Here is a 12,603-nt window from a genome sequence, read left to right as displayed (position 1 = left end):
ATGATTAAACAGCTTGAATATATGGAATTTGGCCCCAAATTTATAAATGCAATAAAAGCTATTTACTCTGTCCAATCAGCTTATATTATTCTCAATGGAGACACATCGACAAAAATCTCTCTTTACAAAGGTACAAGACAAGGATGTCCACTGTCCCCTTTATTATTTATCTTAACCCTTGAAGTATTAACGAGAATTATTAGAGACAAGGAAGATATAAGAGGATTAAATTGTAAGAAAGAAACCTATAAGCTTCAAGCCTTCGCAGATGATCTGGTATTTATCTTAGAAGATCCTTTAGACTCAGGTCCCAAATTATTAGAAGTTCTGGAAGATTACGGTACAGTGGCAGGCCTCAAAATAAACAAAACTAAAACCCAAATTCTAACCAAAAATATGCGACAACCACAGAAAGATATCTTATCAGCTAAATTGGATATTCAAATAGTCACAAAAATTAAATACCTCGGCATCAATTTGACAAACAGAGTGTCCAGCTTAAAATCAAACAACTATGATACCTTAATAGATAAAATACAAGCAGACTTGTCAAAATGGAGGAATTTACAATTTTCCTTACTTGGGAGGATTGCAGCCATAAAATTAAACACTCTGCCCAAAATTTTGTTTTTATTTCAAACAATCCCTATACAATTAAAACAGGAATTTTTCAATAATTTGACTAAATTAACTAACAATTTCATCTGGCAAAACAAACGTCCCCGAATTCGATTAAAATATTTACAAGGAAAGAAAGAAGAAGGAGGACTGGCTCTCCCAATTTGGAAGGATTACTATATTGCTGCATCTCTAGCATGGACGAGAGAATGGATGAGCCTGACAAATACTAGACTTCTTAACTTAGAAGGTCACAACCTCCACTCAGGGTGGCACTATTATCTCTGGGACGAAAAGCTGACAACCCACAAATACTTCTCCAACCACTTGATTAGGAAATCGCTTATTTACACCTGGAAAAAAATCAAAACTAAACTTTATAAAGGAATTCCCATGTGGTACGCCCCTTTAGAAGCCTATGTACATCCAAATTTACACAAAAGAAACAATATAATAAGATATAAAGACATTCTAAACCCAAACGGGGCAATTAAAACAAGGCTAGAACTCGAAAATTTGGGTCAAAAAGTGGAATGGTGGGAATACCTTCAGATCCAAACCAAATTTAACAAAGACAAAAAAAAATCCGGGATAAGGAAAAACGCCCTGCTAGACAAGCTATGTATAGGCCCTCAAGATAAACTAATTAAAATTTTTTACAGCTACTTAAATTACAATGAATTGGATAACTTTAATACAAAAATTAATGTCAAGAAATGGAATCTGGACCTTAAAAATGAGATTAAAGAGGAGGAATGGCAAATACTCTGGACTAGGAACTATAAATTGACTATTGCCACTTCCTATAAAGAAAACTTGGTCAAAATGTTTTACCGATGGCATATTACCCCAATTAAGCTAACCAAATTAAATAACAAACTCTCACCAAATTGTTGGAAATGTCAACAAGAATTGGGCACCTATTTCCACCTATGGTGGCAATGTACTAAAGCTAAATTATATTGGAATAAGATTGGAATTTGGATCGACGAAATATTAAATCTATCACTAGACAAAACTCCTGAATGTTTTTTACTGGGTATAATCAGACAGAATCTATCGAAACCCCAAGTACACTTAATCATTCACTTAACAACGGCAGCAAGACTAACCTATGCGCAGTGGTGGAAAAACGATGAGCTACCCCCAAACGAAGTAATAATTAAAAAAATAATATACTGCGCAGAAATGTCGAAACTGACTTTACTAGTTAGAAATGAATCGTTGGCTACGTTCAACAATTGTTGGGACCCTTTTTATAAGTGGCTAGGAAGCAAAAGCGAGAACAACAGGCTACAAGATTGAAATGTTAGAGATAACTCTGAACTGTTACAAATCTGGTATAAAGTAACCTATTATCTTATATAATAACATGAGACTTTATATATATTTAAATATGAAATTTTATTATTATTTGTTAACTTCTCTGCAATGTGTTTATTTCAATTCTGGCATTTAACATTTTTGATAAACCATTCGAAACATGGTAATGAGCAAATATAATTGGATCTAATTTTCGTTTTCAATACAACTCCCCTGTTTATTCGCCGATACTTTTACCTGTTTGGTTTTTGTTTGCTTGCTTTGTTTTTTCCGTATTGTGTGTTTTATGTTTTGTATTGTACCATATGTTGTATTATACGATGTACATGTTTCCATTTTAATAATAAAATCTATAATTTTTAAAAAAAGTAATTGATTACTTCTCTCCCTCTATTAGGTGCTATAAATATTTGACATTTTTTTAAAAAAATGTCCTGATTAATTAGTAATGTATCCTGCTCCAAAAAACCACTAACCCCTCTCTGCAGAGTTCAACCTACTTCTTTTCCTCACGATTGCACATGAACATGAAGTGCTGATGATCTTAGCACCATAAATGTGAGCAATGGCAAGATAGTGGAAAGACTCAAAAGATAGAATTTATAATTAGACAGAATGGGGGGAAACAGTCTTCACTCCTCAATATTATGACATTTTCTGGCATATTAAATTTTTTTAAAAAATAAAATTCTAAGTTATCATATGTGCACCAGAAAAATAATCTGCTTCTATAAAATTGCTAAAAATTGTATTGTATTGCAGTGCATTGCATTTATTAAGTTATATCACCATCCAACTCACTGTAGAAATTCTGGGTAGCTAATTATATATTTTTTTAAAAACCTAATAAATAATAGCATAAAGAGTAAATGAGAACTGAGATATTTAAAAAAAATCCAATCAACCACAAATTAAACAGACTGACTACTGATATAAATTAATTAAATACAAAATTAAACAGACTGACTATTGTTATAACCACTGTCTCTGGGAACATTCTTAGAATTTTTTTTTTATTTGGGAATTTGGAAAATTGTTTCAATGACTACAAAGGAAAACCAATAGTTTACATTACATAATGGAAACAAATAACCAACAAAATTGAAAATGCCATGCAAAAGTCATTTCAAGGAGAAAAAACAAGAACAGCAAGAATGTCAATCTAACAAACCAGGAGTATGCAGGAACAGACCCTTCAAGGGTGGGGCTAAATGTTGGCTCCATCTGATGAGTAGAGGCAGTAATGGGCAGCCAAAATTTTACTGCCAAACTGTGGGTGTGGCTTATTTTGTGGGTGTGGCTTAATGGCCATGTGACTGGGTAGGAGTGGCTTGCTGGCCAGGTGCCCAGGTATGAGTGGCTTGAACGATCATCATCGTTCAAGTGAACTGTTAAGTCTTTGACTTACAACTTTACCAGTGTCGTCGCTGGGGTGACAATTTGCTTCACGTTTCCCGTGGTCTCCTTGCTGGGTCGCCCCTCTGCCTCAGGCTGGGTAGCTAAGTGAACGGGTACTGCCAGAAGCATAAATGCTGCTAGTGCCGCTTGCACCCATGCCTTCTACTTGCACCTCAGGCAGGAGTTGGCCATGTGAGGCTGGAGGGGAGCCTGGCAGAAGAGAGGGAAGCTGTCCGAGGCCAGGAAGGAGGAAAGAAGCAAGGAGCGCAGATGCTGCAGCAGCAGCAGCAGGGGGAAAAAAGGAGAGCCAAGATGAGACCAGTAATCCAGGAAGTGACAGCCACCGATCAGTTGGAGCTGCACACGCATCTTCATTTCCGCTGGTGGAACTGCGTTCCACCCCATCCTGTCTTCTGCTCACCCCTGAGTAGACATGTATCTTCTCATATACACAAATGATCCTTCTCCTTTATGGGTGAAGCAAGCATTCAGGATGGGACATATGAAAACCAAAAGTCCCCTGGGTTGACATAGTCTTATAATAATAATAACAATAGAGTTGGAAGGGACCTTGGAAGTCTTTTAAGATTTTATTTGTTTTACTTAGATTCTTTATCTTTGTGTTCAGAATACATCTTATTTCAGTTTGGTAAGGATGACTCCTATGAGAAATGCCTTTAAAATATTATATCTCTGTACCTTAAAAATAAATGAAAGCATTGTTTTGAAACTGGCAAGCATAAGCACACTTTTATTCTGTATTTCACGAAGAGTCTAACATTTCCCATACTTTTGCAGCAAATGGGGGGGGGGGATAAGCTTTGGCTATTTTTATTGCAGAGACATCTTTTTTTCCAGGCTCCTAGAGAACCCTCAAATGGATTGTTGTCCTTTACTATATTGTAAAGATGCTTTATTTGGACTTGCACTTCTGTTAGATTCAGATAATTTTTCCCAGTTTTACATGTATGAAGTCTAAAAAAAAAAAAACTCCTGCTTTGCATCCATGTCAATGTCTGGTTTTCAAGTCTGGCAAACAGCAACACAATACAAAGACAAAGCAAAAATTCTGATTTATATTTCTAAGAAACTAACCCATTTTTCTGCCCCTGCCCTTGTGCCCCCACCCATCCCCATGCCGCCGCCATCCCTGCACACCCACCCACCCCTCTCCCCCCTCCCAAGCATTCCAGTAGGGCCATGAATGGCTGCCCTTTACTGGACACAGGTAAGTATTTCCAACCTTGAATTTGTTTGCGTTGATTACAGAAACATGCAGTATCTTTTTTTTTTTAAGTCACAATGACCACAAAAAGGATGCTATAGTTAGGGATGAATTCTTGCTTTTTCCTACACTCAGCATGCCTCAAAGCAATTTGACATCAATAATAGTATTATACTATAAGATGAAAAGAAAGCAATAAACGTGTTAAAATTACTCTGAAGATAGAATGGATGCTAAATAAAAATAAATCCAAGTAAACCCTTAAAGGCTTGTTTGAAATGTGTTAAAAATACAGACATTTCCTCCTGATTCATATCACAAGTAAAATGAGAATGAAAAATGAATGCCTGAACATGTTAAATTATTAAGGTATGTGTTTATAATAGAAAGCAGAAATAGTTTTCTCTGAAATCAGTCTGTCCTTGACTTCTTCAGCTTGATAAAAACAATAAAATAAACTTGTAATTATGTTCAAGAATGAAGTGAATCAAGATTATATTACACAAAGCATGATTACTTGTTTTGTTGCAAACACTTCTAATTTTTCACTATTGGCCCATAAAAAAGTTGGGAACTTTGTATTTTCTCCACTATTAAGTTTGTGAAAAACCTGAAAGTTGTTAAAGGAAAATCGATGCATAACTTACCAACATTTATTAATATTTTGAGAATTGGTGCAGTATAATGGTTAAGGTATTGGAGTAGGAAGAGACAGATACAAATTCTAGTTCTTTTTTATGCATAGAAACCTCCACCTGGATTATTTGGAACAATGCAACCCTTCAGTTCCAGACTGGAAAGTCAGACATATCCAGCGGGGGGCTACGAGGCGGAATGCTAAATTGCGCTCACTGCCTGGCTCATACGTTCTTGCGGAACCAGAGCAATTTTGCTGCTGCACCTGTGGAAGAAGCAAAATCATGCATGGACCTACAGGTGCGCCTGTCTTTTAGCATGCGTGGAAGCAAAAACCCTTGCTGAAACATAGGTAAAATCACACTGGTCCCGCAAGAACTTATGAGCCACCACGGCAAGTACAATTTAGTATTCCAGCTCATAGCCCACAAATGGACATATCTATCAACTTGCACTGGCAAGTTTGATATACAGTGATACCTCTACTTACAAACTTAATTCTTTCCATGACCAGCTTCTTAAGTAGAAAAGTTTGTAAGAAAAAGCAATTTTTCCCATAGGAATCAATGTAAAAGCAAATAATGTGTGCGATTGTGGAAACCACAGGGAGGGTGGAGGCCCTCTTTCCTCCCAGGAGATTCCTAGAGAGGCCCCACAGAGGCTTCTCCCTGCCTTTTCCAGCCCTGTTTCCTTCCAGGAGATTCCTACAGAGGCCCCACAGAGGTTTCTCCCTGCCTTTTCCAGTTACAGTTTCGGAGGATCGGGTTTGTAAGTGGAAAATGGTTCTTGAGAAGAGGCAAAAAAATATTGAACACCCGATTCTTAGGAAAGTTTGTAAGTAGAGGCGTTCTTAAGTAGAGATACCACTGTATTATGAATTGAGATGATGATGATGGCAACGACGACGATGATGATGACAATGACGATGATGATAATATCTTGATGTGATTATGGGGCTTAAGTGCACTGAAGAAGATGAGTGCTATGCCAGAGGTTCACCCATACTGGACAGGTATCATCTGAGGAGTCAGAAAAAGTGTGTCTCTCCCATTAAAAATATGGTGAGACATAAATTGCAGAAAGTCATACCAGTTTGAGTGTTGCCTGTGTTAATAAGATCTATGCTAGATGTTGGAGTTTGTGGATATCTGAGGGGGTAGGTGTTAACATATGGATGGACGTAGTAGTGATTTGCATAACCGCTGCTGATTGGCTAATAGCAGGAGAAATAAACTGCTGTCAGTGGCTAGCAGAGTTCAGGGAAGTCCTTAAAAGTGGTTTCCTTGCAGCCTGCCAGCAGTCCGTATTAGTTCTAACTAATAGACAATAAAGGTACTGAACTGTTCCTGTGGCTCGTCCCTTCTTTTACATGCAAATCTAACAATCTCAATCTGAAAATTGAAGTTCAGTGATTGTGCACAAAGTAACCAATGGTTGTACCAACAGCAATAGGATCTCTTGGAGCAATATCCAGTGTTGGCTAGATACATGGAAATGTTGAACTAATCAGACACGATTAGTGATTTTGCAAAAAACTACCTTACTCAGAACTGTCTATATTCTCAGATGTTACTTTAACAGCTCTTAGGTCCTTGATTAGGATTTGAAATGTTAAGTTTTTAACCAAACTGTGAATCAAATTGAAGATGAAGTAACAATAACAAACAACAATAAGAATATATTTTTTTAATTTAGTTTTATTTGTCAAAACATATACAAGATAGCAGGTATTGGTATAAACATAAGCAAAGTAAATATAGATAAATGAGGACAATACGGCAGGGATGGTGGGCACGCTGGTGCACATATGCATGCCCTTTACAGACCTCTTAGGAATGGGATGACAGTAGACAGTCTAAGGAAGGGGTAGGCAAAGTTGGCTCTTCTATGACATGTAGACTTCAACTCCCTGAATTCCTAAGCTAGCATAATTTTCTCAGGAATTCTGGGAGTTGAAGTCCATAAGTCATAGAAGAGACAACTTTGCCTACCCCCTGGTCTAAGTTTAAAGTTTTTGGAGTTTGGGGAAGAAACCAGAGTCAGGTAGTGCATTGATCATTCTATTTCTGAAGTCGTACTTTCTGCAGCCGAGTTTCCAGCAGTTTATATTGGGTTTGAATGTATTGTGTGGTCATGTATTGTTGCAGTTGAAGCTGAAGTATTCATTGACAGGTGGGACATTGTGGTAGATTATTTTATGAACTACATTTAGATCAGATTGAATGTGATTGAGCTCTAAGCTATTTAAGCCCAAAATGTCAAGTCTGATGGAACAAGTTATTCTGTTGCAAGCAGAGGAGTGGAGGACTCTTCTTGTGAAATATTTCAGGACTCTCTCAATTGTATTAATGTCTGATGTGCAGTGCAGGTTCCAGACAGGTGAACTGTATTTGAGAATTGATCTAGAAAATATTTTGTACGCTCTGGTTAGCAATGTAATATTGCCAGAGAAGAAGCTACATAACATTATATTAACAACTCTTGGTGCCTTTTTGGCAATGTTGTTACAATGGGCTCTGGCACTTAGGTAATGAGATATGAGTACTCCAAGGTCTTTGACACAGTGAGGGTCATCTACAAGGTCATGTCCTCCAAGATTGTATTTTATGTTCTGATTCTTTTTGCCAATGTGTAAGACAGAGCATTTGTTGGTTGAGATTTGAAGTTGCCAGTTATCAGACCATTGTGGTACATGGTGTAGGTCTTTTTGAAGCGTAGAAGTATTGTCAGTGGTATTGAATAGTTTAACATCATCATCGAAGAGAACACAGTTGCTTATAATATGATCACAAAGCTCATTTATGTAAAGAATGGTCCTAGAATGCTGCCTTGAGGGATAGCACTGTAAATAGGTGCAGGATTTGATAAGGCACTCCTTATTTTAACTATTTGTTGTCTGTTTGACAAGAATGCAGTTATCCAGTCATGAAGGGCAATTGAGTAATGGTCTGAGACTAAGGGGCTTAAAAGTGTTGCCTTTGTCATGGTCAGACCATTTCCTACTGCGGCTTGACTTCCTGGCTCCAATCCTTCCCCGCAAGGAGGTGGGACCGATTAGGTTGTTCCGCCCCAGACGCCTGATGGATCCAGAAGGTTTTCAGAAGGCGCTCATCCACAGTTCGGCAGAGTCTCTGGCTGAAGCCTGGTACAAGACTGCTGCAGAGGCTCTTAACCGAATTGCGCCATTGCAACCTCTCCATAGCACTAGACCCCGTAGAGCTCCATGGTTATACGAGGAGCTCCGGGAGTTGAAACGCCGGAAGAGACATCTAGAGAAGCGATGGAGGAAGAGTAAGTCCGAATTCAATCGAACACTTGTAAGAGCTCATATTAAGATTTACAAAGTGGCGCTCAAGGTGGCAAGATGCACGTGTCATGCCGCCTTGATCGCATCAGCAGAATCCTGCCCGGCCACTCTGTTTAGGGTGACCTGCTCCCTTCTTAACCGGGAGGGAGTTGGGGAGCCCTTGCAGAGTAGTGCCGAGGATTTTAACATGTTTTTTGCTGATAAAATTGCTCGGATCCGGGTGGACCTCGACTCCAATTGGGAAACAGAGTCAACTGACAATGAGTCAATCGAGGTGACTGGGGCCCCTACTTGTCCATCTGTCTGGGAAGAGTTTGATCTGGTGACACCTGATGAAGTAGACAAGGCAAGGAGCTGTGAGTTCCGCCACCTGTTTGCTAGATCCGTGTCCCTCTTGGCTGGTCTCGGCCAGTAGGGAGGTGACATGGAGCTGAGTCCAGGAGATTGTCAATGCTTCTCTGGGGAGGGGGTCCTTCCCGGCTCCCTTCAAGGAGGCACTTGTGCGCCCCCTCCACAAGAAGCCTTCCCTGGACCCAGCCATTCTTAACAACTATCGCCCAGTCTCCAACATTCCCTTCATGGGGAAGGTTGTTGAGAAGGTGGTGGCGCTCCAGCTCCAGCGGTCCTTGGAAGAAGCTGATTATCTAGGTCCTCAGCAGTCAGGATTCAGGCCTGGCTACAGCACGGAAACTGCTTTGGTCACTCTGATGGATGATCTCTGGCGGGCCCAGGACAGGGGTTTATCCTCTGTGCTGATGCTTCTCGACCTCTCAGCAGCTTTCGATACATCGACCATGGTATCCTTCTGCGCCGGCTGGAGGGGTTGGGAGTGGGAGGCACTGTTCTTCAGTGGTTCTCCTCCTACCTCTCCGGTCGGTCGCAGACGGTGTAAGTGGGGGGCCAGAGGTCGACCTCCAGGTTACTCCCTTGTGGGGTGCCTCAGGGGTTGGTCCTCTCCCCCTACTATTTAATATCTACATGAAACTGCTGGGTGAGATAATCCAAGGGCAAGGGGTGAAGTATCATCAATATGCAAATGATACCCAGCTTTACATCTCCACCCATTGTCCAGTCAGTGAAGCAGTGGAAGTAATGTGCCGGTGCCTGGAGGCTGTTGGGGTCTGGATGGGTGTCAACAGACTCAAACTCAACCCTGGTAAGACAGAGTGGCTGTGGGTTTTGCCTCCCAAGGACAATTCTATCTGTCCATCCATCACCCTGGGGGGAAGTCATTGATACCCTCAGAGAGGGTCCGCAACTTGGGCGTCCTTCTCGATCCACAGCTCACATTGGAGAAACATCTTTCAGCTGTTGCGAGGGGGGCGTTTGCCCAGGTTCACCTGGTGCACCAGTTGCGGCCCTATTTGGACTGGGAGTCATTGCTCACAGTCACTCATGCCCTCATCACCTCAAGGCTCGACTACTGTAATGCTCTCTACATGGGTCTACCTTTGAAAAGTATTCGGAAACTTCAGATCGTGCAGAATGTAGCTGCGAGAGCAGTCATGGGCTTCCCCAAATATGCCCATATTACACCAACACTCCACAGTCTGCATTGGTTGCCGATCAGTTTCTGATCACAATTCAAAGTGTTGGTTATGACCTATAAAGCCCTTCATGGCACCGGGCCAGATTATCTCAGGGACCACCTTCTGCCGCACAAATCCCAGCAACCAGTTAGGTCCCACAGAGTGGGCCTTATCCGGGTCCCGTCAACTAAACAATGTTGGTTGGCAGGGCCCAGGGGAAGAGCCTTCTCTGTGGCGGCCCCGGCCCTCTGGAACCAACCCCCCCAGACATTAGAATAGCCCCCACCCTCCTTGCCTTTCGTAAGCTCCTCAAAACCCACCTCTGCCATCAGGCATGGGGGAACTAAGATAATCTTTCCCCCTAGGCTTCTACAATTTATGCATGGTATGTTTGTATGTATGATTGGTTTTATAACAAGGGTTTTTAGCTGTTTTAGTATTGGATTTTTATATTCTGTTTCTGTCACTGTTGTTAACCGCCCCGAGTCCACGGAGAGGGGCGGCATACAAATAAATAAATAAATGAATGAATGAATGAATGAATGAATGAATGAATGAATAAATAAATAAATAAATAGACCAGAGATGCTATACGATTTTAGTTTGAGAAGTAGTTTGTTGTGTAGTATTAAACCAAAGGCTTTACAAAAGTCTATGTAAATTGCATCTACTGATTTGCCGTGATTGAGTTGTGTAGTCCATATGTTTTTGCAGTGTAGGAGTTGTAGGTTACAGGATAAATCTTTTCTGAAACCAAATCGTTGGTTTGAGAGTAGGTTGTTAGTTTCTAGGTGGAGGGTAATGGATTGATTTATGATTGATTCCATGAATATTTATATTTATATTGATTCCATAAATATGCCAAATCTAGTTTAAATGTCTGACGAACTGCAACAAATCATAATAATAAGCCAGTGAGGCATAGCCTTGATTTGGTTTTTTTGTTGTGTGATCTGAAGAAGATGAGAATTATGCCAGATTTTCAACCATACTGAACAGATTTTATTAGAAGAGCTAGATGAAGAATATTATTCTCATTAACAATATGGTGAGACATAATTCATAGAAAGCCATACCAGGTTGGTCAGCACCTGGTTAATATGGAGCATGCCAGGTGTTGGCGTTCCTGGACATAAGATGGCAAATGAGTTAGAGAATTCAGAGGAGTTAGGGCAAATAACCAGGGTCATTAACTACAGGAGTACTGGAAGAAAATTGTCACTTCAATTTGGCTTGCTAAAAAGTGTGACTGTCATATGTGGTTTGGGCCAAAATGAAATTAGGGCCATGTTTCTTTTAAATACTTATATTATTTTCTGTAAAACTAAATAAATAAGTCCTAAAAGTATATTGACATAGAGTTATTTGGTCTGCTATCATTTTCTTTTCAAAAATGTTATCATTTTCTGAATGTATCAGAGGACTGGGGGGAAATTGGAAAGGTTAGTCACTGGCTATATAACATTGTTAGGAAAGCAAACAGCTGCTATAAGAGAACACTTATCTCACAGTATCCTGCTCTCTTGGGAGGTTCGGTTCGGTGGAGAGATTATCAGATACTCTGAAAAATTTATATTTTAATCATAAATCTTTCTGGCACTGTAGTTTTTTGTGCATTCTGTATCCAATGGAAGCAAGAACATTGAATGTGTTTTTCACTGGGACATGAACAAAAGGAAATCCATTTGTATTAGCAGTACAATTTTAAAATGAAAGTTATTTTTAACACAAAAGGTACAACATCTCGAATAATTTCAAAATGACAATTTTGTGGTTCAGCATTGTGAAAGTGAATCTTTTTTCTGAGTAGAAATTTGGGAGACAGAACTACAAAACTATGAAGATGGTCCATGTGAAGTATATTCTTAAGTGGATTTGGGAGCCACACGACCCTTTCATAACTCCTTGTAAAAAAGCACAGCAAAACTGCCCCTTGCTTTGACAACAATTGGCACTTCAAGAATTTGAAAGGGACCTCTAGTGCACTATGCAGTAGAATTGTTGCAGTGGGGCCAGAAGCACAGCCACTGAGGCAGGGATGGATGGTCATGTGAGAGCACATGCAACCACCCAGCATGCCCAGCATGCTGCGCAGGGCATGATGAGCCAGAGGGCAGGGTGGCAAGTCTTGGTATAAAAGGGACTGACTCGCTGCCCCCTGCCCTCGTTGGATTCAACCGTCAGCCCTATTTACAGGCACCCATCCACCCTCCCCTTAGTCACAGCGTGACTAGTGATTGCCTTCAGGATCCAAATAGGATTTTTTTGCGGCTGTAACGCATTTCATGTTTCGGCCATTTTTTCGCCTACTCCACACTGGGAACTGGGGATGGGAAAGGTTAGGAGGTGCTTAGCAGTATTCTACAGTAGGACTAAATTAATTGGCTTAAATCCCTTTGGTCACTGGGGAAGGCGATATGTGGCAGAAAAAGGGGCTAACAGCAACTGTGTGATCTCCTTTTGTGCACCCTTTGGAAGGTGATGGGCTGCTCCTCTCCAGAAGCCCAGGGCCTACCAGGCTTGGGTGCTGGGGACGGGGTGCCCTTGAGGTTCACCTACCGCAGGCC

This window comes from Erythrolamprus reginae, chromosome 4, assembly GCF_031021105.1.
Source record: "Erythrolamprus reginae isolate rEryReg1 chromosome 4, rEryReg1.hap1, whole genome shotgun sequence".
Classification (NCBI taxonomy): Eukaryota; Metazoa; Chordata; class Lepidosauria; order Squamata; family Dipsadidae; genus Erythrolamprus; species Erythrolamprus reginae.
The sequence above is the reverse complement of the archived record's forward strand: the minus strand, read 5'-3'. Positions refer to the sequence as shown.